A 12,664-nucleotide genomic window follows, 5' to 3' on the forward strand; every position below is an offset into this window, starting at 1 on the left:
GCGCGGCAAATCCAACTCAACCAGCTGTAACGGTCCAGGAGTAGGATGTGACAACCTTACTAGCAATGGCCGGAAATACCTATCCGACCAAACTGCTTCACTCAGATAGGCCGGAATAAGTAAGGCAGTAAATAAGCACTCGGGTAGACGATATTCGTAACCGCTTGTTCATCTATTAAATAATACAGGGCAGTAAATGAAGTGTAGTCACACCATTCAAAAAAACCGTAGTCAAACTCATCGTTTTGTTTTAATTTTTAATTTTTTTTTAGGTATATATATATTTTCCTCTTAAAAATTTATAAATTTGAATTCCATAATTTTAAATTCATTGAAATTTATAAATTTGATGGTATAATTTTAAATTTATTGAAATTTATAAATTTGAGGAAAAAAATTCTAAATTTATTTTTGAGTTAAGAGATTTATTGAGTTGATAAGCTTATTTTACAGTCTAGTGATGTGTAACTCATTTTGCTCACGTACACTCAAATAAAAAATTTTAAAAATGTAAAAATAAAAAAATTAAATAACTATATCTGTATTTAAAATGGATCTAGGCTGGTTTTACAGCTCAGTATGATGAGATGTCTAAGTTTGTCTGTCCATCCATACCTCTTTAAAATAAAAATTATGTCTTAAATAGAAAAATAATGTTGGCTAAATTTGAAAAAAATAAATATATTATGAACTGATTAGAAATAAAAAAAATATGTAAAAAAATATTTAAATCTTATACTTTTCAAAACTATTTAACAAGAAATTTAAATAAAATATTTGAACATTATTAATTTATGTCATATGAATTTCATATATATCTATATATAAAAAAAACAAATTAAACTTTAATGATTAAAATTTTTATTTAGTCTTATATATATTTATATATATTGTGTTTAACATTCAAAAATACAATTTAAACAATAAAAAATAAAACATTATATTTTATTAGTGAAAAAATTTGATCTTTATAAATTTATATTAAATCTGTATTTAATAATCTATACTAATTATAATCAAAATCTGATTTCTAAAACATCCACAATTAAAACATTACCTCCGATTAATATTTTACTTCGAGTCGGGATTACATTCACTCGAAGGCAACTATACTGCTGAGCAAAACAATGGCAGCGGCCGTTTAAAATAAATCATAAGCAAATCATCGGCGTAATCTAACGGCTACTTTTTGCCGAATTGTAATCGCGGCACTTTTCTTTTTGGGGGGTTAAGTCGGCGAAAATCTAGCTACGTGATTTGATTTTTATTAGATTTTAATGTCTTTCATTTAAATTCTACTTCAAGTCGGGATTACATTCACACTAAGGCAATTATATCGCTGAGCAAAACAATGACAGCGGCCGTTTAAAATAAATAATAAACAAATCATCGGCGTAGTCTAACGGCTACTTTTTGCCGAATTGTGATCACCGCATTTTTTTTTGGGTTCGCTAGGTGAAAATCTAGCTACGTGATTTGATTTTTATTTGATTTTAATGTATTTCTGGTTTGTTTTTTTAAATATAAAATAGATTTAATATTCGGATTTTTTATAAAAATAAGAAAGTTAGTGTAATTTAAAATGAGTGCAATTGCTTAATAAATTAAAAGTATTGTTTAATTATTTTAGGTTTTGATTCATTCCTGAAGAATTTGACAAGATTCTGTTGAATCTTGTTTTATTATTTAAAATATATTTTTGAATATATAAATGGATTTAGTGTTTTAGAAAATGTTTGGGACATTTAAATTGTGCAAAGTTTACATATCAAATTTGTAATTTTAACAAATTTTTACTAGAATTAAGATAAATTTCATTGGAAAATATTGCAAAATGTAAAATAGTTAGATTTAGACTAAATTAAATAACTGATTAATGTCAATTAACATCATTTTAAATTATTATTTCATATTATTATTAATTAAAAAATCATTTAGGAAAAAATATTAATAACTATCATATTCACCTCACTTTATAATAGAGATTCTTAACTTGTAAAAAGATCATAACTCACTAATACCACATATCTAAAAATTATAATTTATATTTATCAACATTCTTTAATTATTCAATTTAACAAAAATATTGAAATAATTTTAAACTTTTAATACAGAAAATGTATAAAAATATTATCAAATAACTAACAAATTTTAAATATCCACTACTCACATCGTAATAATTAAATTAAAATAAAATAAAAAGTTAATCATTATTATAATTGTAATTGAATTTTCATTCAAAATAAAAAATAAAAAACCTTTAAACTACACCCAAAATCATCCATCGTATATTATACGTCTACAATACTCATAAAATTGGTCGACACAGTTTGTAAAACGATTAGATTCCTGAAGCCGATTATACCATTGACAGCTTTTGACTGATAAGAGAGAGATAAGTTCTTGAAGCGACAACGCATTAACATTGGTCTACGGCCATCCCTACATTTGTTGGGGCCACGTTCCTGCTGCTGCGTCGTTTCTCATGGCAAGTGGGCTTAGAATTCTGTGTGGATGGCATCTTGTAGGTGGTTCCATAAGAACACAGTGGACCCAATTGGCACATACCATTTCTACCTCATCACATGGGATCTTGTTTCTGTTCTTTCGATCATGTCTTTCAATTATTATATATACAATGCCGATGCCTTCCTTTGACATCAATTCTTGTATTCGGTTCTAAGAAATAGCCTGAAAGTTCCCTTTCTGTACTCCTGGTCCATTTAATCAATGGCAATGGCAAGAAGATTGAGGAATCCTCAAGTTCTTCTTTTGAAGCAGATAATCAAGGCGCTCTGCGGGTTTACAAAGGTGTACAAAGTAACTGGATGTGGCCTTTCTGCAAAAAAGACACGGTACTTCGTGATGGAAGATGAGGCCATGGGAAAATCATGCTGTGCTCTGCCTTTAGATGTTCCCAAGGGACATTGTGCAGTGTATGTTGGAAGAGAACGAAGAAGATATATCGTCCCTGCCACTTATTTCAATCATTCTCTGTTCCGTGTGTTGTTAGTGAAGGCCGAAGAAGAGTTTGGGTTTGATCACCAGATGGGTCTCACCCTTCCCTGTGACGAAGTCGTTTTCGAGCACCTGATGAGTACGTTTGGAAAAAAGGATAATCCAGCGCCTGCAAATTTGAAGCTGGATGAAATCATTGATTGCCATTCTCAAAAAGGAATGGGCCGCACATACTAGTGTTTACTCACTTATCCAATTTATCGTTGCAGTGCATTCCTTCTGGAATCCTTTTAACATTTTTAGTCTCAAAAGATGAAATGTGCTTGAGTCTTCTCGGGTTTGTGGAGCCTCAGGTTGCAAGGTAAAAGTGCGGCCTATTCTGACCAAAGGTTGATACTGACAGTAGTTAATTTGAAGTAAAAGAAATCACAAGGGATTAGGCAGAACACAGTATGCTTTTTATCTATATTGGGGTTAGCATGGTCAATGCCAATTCAGAAATCCAGATATTGGCAATTTACATATTTGTAAACAACATTAAAGATTTACAGGATATACCATTTTGACCATTATATTTCTCTTACAAAATATTTGCAACTTCCATCGTTATATTTTCTCTCTACATTGAATAAATCTTTTATTCTGGCATGTTTTAACATATAATCAGGAACCGTGAAGTCCCATCTTGTGTCATAGAATGTAATTGAATTTGATGTTTATTTCATTTAGGTTTAATAATTAATGTTTGGAGAAACATTCGAAGACTGGAGCAGTCGACAACAATCACATTTTACTTTTTAAATCAATACATTGTGAAAACCAAAAGCATCGTGAATTCTTAAACACGAGCAATAGTCACACTAATGAGATCTGTTAAGAAAACCTTGGGCAGGTTTTGCAATGGTTTTGATGTATTTTTAATATATGTGAGCACTAACACAATCTAAAAATGTGATATTAGACGACCTCATATACGTATTTAAACATTTTCAAAGTTACGTAGTTAGAGAGTAGATAGTAACAACCATCTAAATTCTAGACCTATAACGTTGAAATAAATTTAAATTGAAGTTATGACCATAGGAAATTACCGAAAAAGACATGTGGACATGTGTCCTCCATCACGGATAACACTCAACACCTCTGACCTAATCGTACTTATGGTCGTGGAAAAGACAAACACCATCCATGGAAATTTGTGCAATCATGTAATTTTACGCAATATCACATAGCATCATAAGGCTCAGTTTTCATGGATCTTGTAACTCGTTTACATGCCGGAACAATGGAGTAAGCGAAATTTTTATACAAAACCTTTTTACTTATTACTATAAACTAAATTTATTTCAAATATTTACACCGATAGGCATCTTTTGGTTGAAAATGGTTAGGCCAACCATTATCTCCCTTTTTGCTAGGCCAACATTTATATTATCTTGTTATCTAACAATGACATATGTCCTTCATCAACACACAGGTATCTGTCACTTATTTTTATGTTTGCGTTCTTCACGGGGTATCTATAATGTGTCAGTTTGTAAGCAGCTTGCGTTATATACGAGATTATACGAAGGCTCATCAACTTCTCAAAACAGGTGAATCGTAAGTAAGATCGTGGATCGGTTCACAAACTGACCAGAAGCCGTCCGTCCATCCATTGGTTCACAAAGAAAGCATAAACCATAAGGGCATCTCATGATGCACGATCAACTGAATCAACTGTTTAGGGTCGGGTGAAGGGTGATTATCAATTGTTTAGTGTTGGTTCTCTCCTGCATTTGCAATACTTGAAACCTTGATGTCTGCTCAAACAACGAACTTTATTGATCCTCATCAGCTTTGCAGAACAACATATTGCAGTTGCGCATTGGTAGCTCTCTACTACCGGTAAGAATTTTAGCATGTACTCGAAGTGTTGCCCATCTTAACAAGAGGGCAGGTTTGCCACAGGCTCTATTCCAATCTGTTATGTTTGCAACAAGAAGATTAGGCTGACTTTTTTTTTTTAATACAGAGCATGGTTCCATGGCTTCCTCCGTAGGAACATTGCTCAACATTGGATCCATAATTTTCCAAACTTCTTCTTTGGCGGATTTTGTTATCTTCTTTACCAACCGTACTATATTCATACCCTCTTCAACTTCACAATTTCCTACTAGTCCACCTTTGGGAATAGGCCTCTTAAATAAGTGACTGCAGAAGTCTAATATTACGTCAAATGTTCTGCATTTAGCAGCAGCATTAATGATTATACCCTTCGTGCACACTCCTGTTCTAATCGATGAAAGTTTGTCATGTGCTCTGAATTAATAATCAATTTGAGGATGAAATGGCAAACAAATGAGTTAAATTAAATTCGGGTGATTTGAAGGTAAATAGGAAAGTCTCTTTTTGCTTAATCTCATGAATTTTCTCTCACTAATCCATATAGGAAAATGCCCCTTCTTAATTTGGAAGAATTGTCTGATTGAGCCCCTCGAAATGTGGAATTATACCCAAGTCTTTGGCATGCAAGGATATCACTTAAAGGTACATTTGGTAAGTTGATGATTTATTTCCTTGCCTCATTTGGGTCTGATGCGATGTCTTGGATTTGGTATGTTATAATATTCGTAAGTTCAAAGTGACGTTCGTTATGTCTCTGCCTCGTTTGGGTCTTATACAATGTATTTCTCTACCTCATTTGGGTTTGATACAATGTATAGTTTCTGGATGGCTATGGAGATTAAAATATCTTTATGTATTTCGTATTCCATTTATGCACAACTGTAATATATCTTATTGTTAAGGTTGCATTCTACCACATTCCAATATAAGATTGTGATCCACTTTGCTTAATAAGTGAACTTCATTTCTGGTCCTTAATGACAGAAAAAAATGAAGACTCATGGAAGAGCTTATGTATTACATTACAAAGCACAAATATTTATACAAAACCCACTACAGTTATTCACCTACTGTTATTTATTATTTATCTAAATCCGATGGTTATAGCCTCTCTACGCCAACTAACATTGATGACTCGCCGACTATCGTCGTCATATTATCAAGCCTGATTAACGTTCTAACACCTCCCCTTAATCACGACGACCTAAACTTTAACTTGCCCGCTGGTCTAAGCCTCAACTAGGCTTACAACAAAACATTTCATTTTTGCCTTCTTACTAAAGGGTCCATGCTTGTTCATTTGCTGGTGCAGTTTCATCTTCACCTTTATCGCTTTCCTTATGAGCTTCCTCTCCTCCTTGCTTACGTACTTAACATCAACAACCTTTTCTGGATTGGGATGCAATGCAAGATCCCAAACAAGGTAACCTAATTCATGTTCTCCCCACTGTCCATGAGGAACCAACGAAGGAACCACCAAAATGCACTCATCTTTGAACATAAGTGGCCTCTCTACAACATCCATGGTAATATCCTCCACTCTCGCAGAAATATTAGAAGTGGATCCAACCACATTACTAGTAATTTGGTTCACACACCAGCAAGTTTTTCTCTCATATGGAATGGACTCTAGCTCTGGATCTTTATGATCACCAATAAAATCATTATGTTGATCTAATAATTCTTGTGACTCAAAAATACTACCTGAATAAAAAATATTACCAGGCCCAAAAATACTTCCAAATGGGCTCTCTAAAAATGCATCATCAAAAAAATCAATATCCAACATTATCCCACTCATTGTACTTCAATCATAGTAGTAATCTTGTACCCAGATCTCAACACAGGTTGGCCCCTTCTTTATGTAACTCCTCTACTCTTTATGCAACTCCTCTCCTCTGCTTCTTCGAATAGCAGAACAACTGTTACACAGTGTTTTCCAACAATGAGCTCTCCTTCTCTTGTCAACGTTCAGCTTAAAAGGTTTACAATGACATAGCATATTATAACACAAACTTCAAGAATAACAGCCCCATGTGACAACTTGGGACACTCTCTTTTTCACGCTAGACTGGCCGATTACAGGCTTCTATAAATAAATCAGTGATAGCAGCTATCACTTCAATGAACATTTTCATAATGTTCTTCTAGGACTATACACACAATCGGTTCAACAACAACGCTTTTATACTGTGCTCAATCCACAACAGACACAATAAAAAACACAGTCCTCATGCCCAATGTGGTCGCATCTTCCACTATAGTTGCATGAACACGACTCCAATCTTCACACAATAGAGTTACCACACTTCAGACTTGGGCATACTAGTAATCTACGCCTCCTCCACATGAAGGCTCAAATGGGCTATCAACTCAATTCTCTTCACACAGCAACAACTTTCACATGCCAATGCTCCTCAGGCCAATGCTCTTAATTCTCTTCACACACAACTTCTTTCACGTCCTCAAGCTTACACACAACTCAGCCGCACTCTTTTTCTCTAGATTGTGCGACTCTCCAAACACAATGGCACATGATAAGAACTTTCACTATGCTGCTTTCCCACAGTAGTAAGAGCTCACGCTCTCTAAGCTTCACATTACAGGCAGCTTCAGTCAATAAGGAACACACTTTACTCTCACAAAACACAGATTTCATGCACAGCAGGAGCCACACAGCTCCGCCTCACCTCACAGCCAGCTCTATGACCTCACAAGTACACCGCTTACCAACCAATGATGTAAGTTCTTAACAGGCGCGAGAGGAATCACCGATAATGATGATGACCCTCAAGGTAATACAATACAATTCACGTGGTGTGAATACATGAGTCGATTTCGAACACCATGCAAAATCTTTCGGTCGAAGGCCATTGATGTAAACCTGTTTCCGGAAGTGAGAAACTTGCCATTGAGGCATGCAAGATTCAAAGTACTGAAACGGTTGTTCCTAAGTCAACTTCTTGGATAATGAGTTGATGTCGACAAGAAGTTACCCATCGTAGGAGGGCCTTAAGGAATCCCATATCTACGACATGAAACAGAGCAAATGATTTTGTGGAGGTGAAATCGATCTGATGATACAGCCAGCTCTGTGACCTCACAACTTACCTGAGCTCTGGTACCATGACAGAAAACAATGAAGACTCATGGAAGAGCTTATGTATTACATTACAAAGCACATACATTTATAAAAAATTCACTACAGTGATTCACCTACTATTATTTATTATTTATCTAAATCCGCCAACTATAGCCTCTTTACGCCAACTAACATTGATGACTCGCTGACTATCGCCATTATACGATCAAGCGTGATGAATGTTCTAACACTCAAATCCTGGATATCACGTTGTATGTATTTATTTTGATGTCATAAATCATTTATAATTAAAAAAATTTACTATCATTGCTTAATCATATTTCTTCCAACTTGTTGAATTGAATTGAATTTTGTAGTTAGAATCCTTCAGAAATCGAGAGTAATAGTGCAACTAGGGTGAATCTGAATTAGAATGACAAAAGGGCAGGTTTGTCACAGGCTCTATTCTAATATTTTATGTTTGCAACAACAAGGTTAAGCCGATTTTCGAAATTTTGGGAATAGAAGCATATTTGTCCTATTTTGGTTTTTTTTTATTGTTTAATGACATTTTACACTTTGCTTTTCAACACAGAACATGACTCCATGACTTCCTCCCTAGGAACATTTCCCACCCTTGGACAGACTTGGACAGATTTCTTTATCTTCTTCGCCCACCATACTTTAGGAACATTTCTCACCCTTGGACAGATTTCTTTATCTTCTTCGCCCACCATACTATATTCGTACCCTCCTTAAATTCACAATTTTGTACCATGCCATCTTTGGGAATAGGCCTCTTCAATATGTGATTGCAGAAGTCTACCATTACATAAAATGGAAACTTTGTTCTCTTGTGCATTTAGGAGCAGCATTAATGATAATGCCCTTCTTGCACATCCTTGTTCTAATTGATCGAAGTGTATCATGTCCTGTAAATTAATAATCGAGATGAGGATGAAATGGAAAAAAAATGAGTTAAATTAAATTTAAATGATTTTAAGGTAAATGGGAAAGTCTCTCTATGCCTAACCTCATGATTTTTCTCTCATTAATTCATGTAGGCAAAGACCCCTTTCTAATTTGGAACAGTTGTCTCATGGAGCCTCTCGAAAAGTTTGTGACATGCAAGGTTATCGTTTAGAGGTACATTTGGTATGTTATAATAGAGGTAGGTTCGATTGGTCATTCATTATGTATTTGCCTCGTTTGAGTGTGATACAATGTATGTCTCTACCTCATCTTGTTTGACACAATGTATAGTTTCTGGATGGTTATGGAGATTAAAAATATTATGCATAAGATATTCCATTTATGCACACCTATAATATATGGCTATTGTTAAAGCTGCATTTTACAACATTCCAATGCGAGATTGCATGTCATTTTGCTTAATACGTGAACTTCTTTTTTCTGCTCAAAGCCTGGATATTGTGTCGTATGCGTTTATTTTGATGTCACAAATAATTTATAATTAGTTTTTTTTACTATCGTTTCTTAATCAGATTTCTTCCAACTTGTGGAATTGGATTGAATTATGTAGTTAAAATCCTTCGGAAATCCAGAGTAATAATACAACAAGGGTGAATCCGAATTAGAATGGCAAGAGGGAAGGTTTACCACGGTATCTAATCTAATATGTTATGCTTGCAACAACAAGGTTAGGTTGGCTTTTGAAAATTCAAGAGTAGAAGCATATTTGTCTTGTTATTTTGGTTTTGCTTAACATTGATAAGGTGTTTAATGGTAATATACCCTTTGTTATTTAATACACAACATGGCTCCATGGTTTCCTCCCTAGTAACATTCCTCAACCTTGGTTCCATAATTTTCCAAACCTCTTCTTCGACAGATTTCTTTATCTTCTTCACCCACCATACTATATTCATACCCTCGTCAAATTCACAATTACCTACCAGTCCAGCTTTGGGAATATGCCTCTTCAATAACTGACTAAAAAAGACTAATATTACATAAAATGGTAACTTTTTTCTCTTATGCATTTAGGAGAACCATTAATGATAATGCCCTTCTTTCACATCCATGTCCTAATCGATCAAAGTGTATCATGTCCTTTGTATTAATAATCAAGTTGAAGATGAAATAGCAAAAAAATGAGTTAAATTAAATCTATATGATGTCAAGGTAAATGGAAAAGCCTATTTATGCCTAATGTCATGAAGTTTCTCTCATTAATTCATATAGGCAAAGGCCCCTTCTTAATTTGGAACAATTGTCGCATAGAGCCTCTCGAAATGTGGCATTATACCCAAGTTTGTGACATGCAAAGGTATCATTTAAAGGTACATTTGGTAAGTTGATGGTTTATTTCCTTACCTTATTTGGGTCTCATGCAATGCCTTGGATTTGGTATGTTATAATAGAGATAGGTTGGACTAGTGAAGTGATCAATCATTGTATTTCTGCGTCATTTAGGTTCGATATAATGTATAGTTTCTGGATGGCTATGAATATGGGCTATGTATGGAGGATGGTTGCACGTCATTTACCCTCATGTATGTATATTCTATCATGTTCTAGCCTGTAAATGTTGGAAAAGTACAAGGCTGACAAGGATTTTATCAGATTTTAGATTTGAGCAATCATTTGAATAAATTAGATATCTTGGACTAGGAAGTCATTGTTTAATACAGGGAAATGATTTATTTTGAGTGATGTTGTTTTAGTTTTGTACCAATATGTTACATGCTTCTTCTAAATATTTAAACCATGTTTGTATGTTTGAATTGGTTTAGCTTTCAATTTTGTAACTTTGTCATTTGAACATAAAATTTCGTTGGCAGTCATAGATCATGAGAGACTTACACATATGTATTCGTCGATTTGTGTATTGTCATTAAGTGCACAAAATATTAAAAGATATTTATGCATAATATATTCCATTTATGCACACATGTAATATATCACTCTTGTTAAGTTTGCATTCTACCACATTCCAATATAAGATTGCAGGCCACTTTTCTTAATACATGAACTTCTTTTTTTGTTCTCAAAACATGGATATGATGGTGTGTGCATTTATTTTGATTTCACAAATCAATTTTGATGTCACAAATAATTTATAATTAATTTTTTTACTGTCATTGCTTAATTAGATTTCTTCCAGCTTCTAGAATTGAATTGACTTATGTAGTTAAAATCTCTTAGAAATCCAATGTAACAATGCAACTAGAGTGAATCTGAATTAGAATGGTAAGAGGGAAAGTTTTCCACGGACTCTATTCTAATCTATTATGTTTGCAATAATAATATTAGATTGAATTTTTAAATTTTGGGAATCAAAGCATATATGTCTTATTTTAGTTTTTTTAACATTGATAAGGTGTTTAATGACATTCTACCCTTTGTTTTTCAATAGAGAGAATTGCTCCATGGGTTCTTCCCTAGAAATATTTCTGAGCCTTAGCTATATAATTTTCCAAACTTCTATTTTGGCAGATTTCGTTATCTTCTTCAACCACTATACTATATTCATACCCTCTTCAAATTCACAATTGCCTACTGAATTTTTCCTCATAACAAGTTAAAATAAATCTACACCAAAGTTGTATACATCACTTTTTTCGTCCACCCTCAGAGTGTAAATATACTTTGCTTCAATAATTACTACTTAGTTTGAACATCAAAGGAAATAAAAATGTGAAATTAATGTAGGAAGACTCAAGACCTTATTCAATCACTGAAGTAAAATTTATAGACAATATTACATACAGAGTAATGTAATATCCTACATGACTTTGTAATGTATTGCATAATATCGAAGCCACTAATATTTACTATGTACAATTACCTCTTGTTTGCTATTTTGGCTTCCTTTTCTTGAAGAACTCTTCACCCTTTTTTTTCCCCTTCAGTCATGCAAGCTTTTTAGTTTCACATTCATTTTCACAGAGCTCCATCTTCTATTGGAGCAAAAGCTCTATCATCCCTTCAAAATGTATTGTGCCACTTTTCATGTAATATTTAATGAATTTTTGAAATGTAAACTACTTTCTATGTACAACTAATCTCTCTACCATTTGGTTTTTGAAATCAGATTTCAATCTTCCCATCCTCATCCATTTTAGTGGCATAGAACATATTTGTTTGAATACAATATCCTTGGTTTCTTCACAATTTCATAAATAGTTCTTCTTCATTATATTTTATTTGCCACCATAACATAAGTGACTATTTAATTTGAGCCAAAACCTCCTCGGAGAATTAAATTCAATTCCACAAGTTGGAAGAAATATGGTGTAACACCCTCCTCCCACATATACCCAGGTAACCGACCAACGGGGTAAACATGTGAGGAGAAATTACTATGATATGATTTGACCTCCTAAGCCACGTCAAGTAAGTGGAACCGAAGAAAACAAACCATACAAACATTTCACAACAACAACAAGACTCTTAGGAACCATCCCAACCTCTCAAGTAACCGGCCCTTAAGTCCCATTGAGTTTTTAGACCAATTAACCCCCAGAAACTCCCATGATATGGGTATGTCACCATATAGAGGGCTATGGATCATCCCATATCATGGTATGTCAACACCCAGGGACTATTTTCCACAGTGTTATTCCATCATGCCTAGGATTTGAGCCACTTTTTCAAGTCCAGAGCCCAAGTCACTGCCCATAATTCAATGATGCCTTTAGAACCGAAAGATAACAATTGAATTATGATACAAATGCAATTACTTGAATAATCCCTTTACTAGAACCCTACTAT

At 33.9% G+C, this 12,664-nt stretch overlaps 1 pseudogene; it reads left to right on the top strand.

Moving 5' to 3' along the window:
* Positions 1 to 2,679: 2,679 nt before the first annotated feature.
* On the top strand, positions 2,680 to 3,320 carry LOC149212861 (protein SMALL AUXIN UP-REGULATED RNA 12 pseudogene; annotated as a pseudogene).
* The last annotated feature ends 9,344 nt before the right edge of the window (positions 3,321 to 12,664 follow it).

The sequence above is a fragment of the Pinus tabuliformis genome, chromosome 1_1, assembly GCF_031772625.1.
Source record: "Pinus tabuliformis cultivar Carrire ecotype Pingquan chromosome 1_1, CPIR1, whole genome shotgun sequence".
Classification (NCBI taxonomy): domain Eukaryota; kingdom Viridiplantae; phylum Streptophyta; class Pinopsida; order Pinales; family Pinaceae; genus Pinus; species Pinus tabuliformis.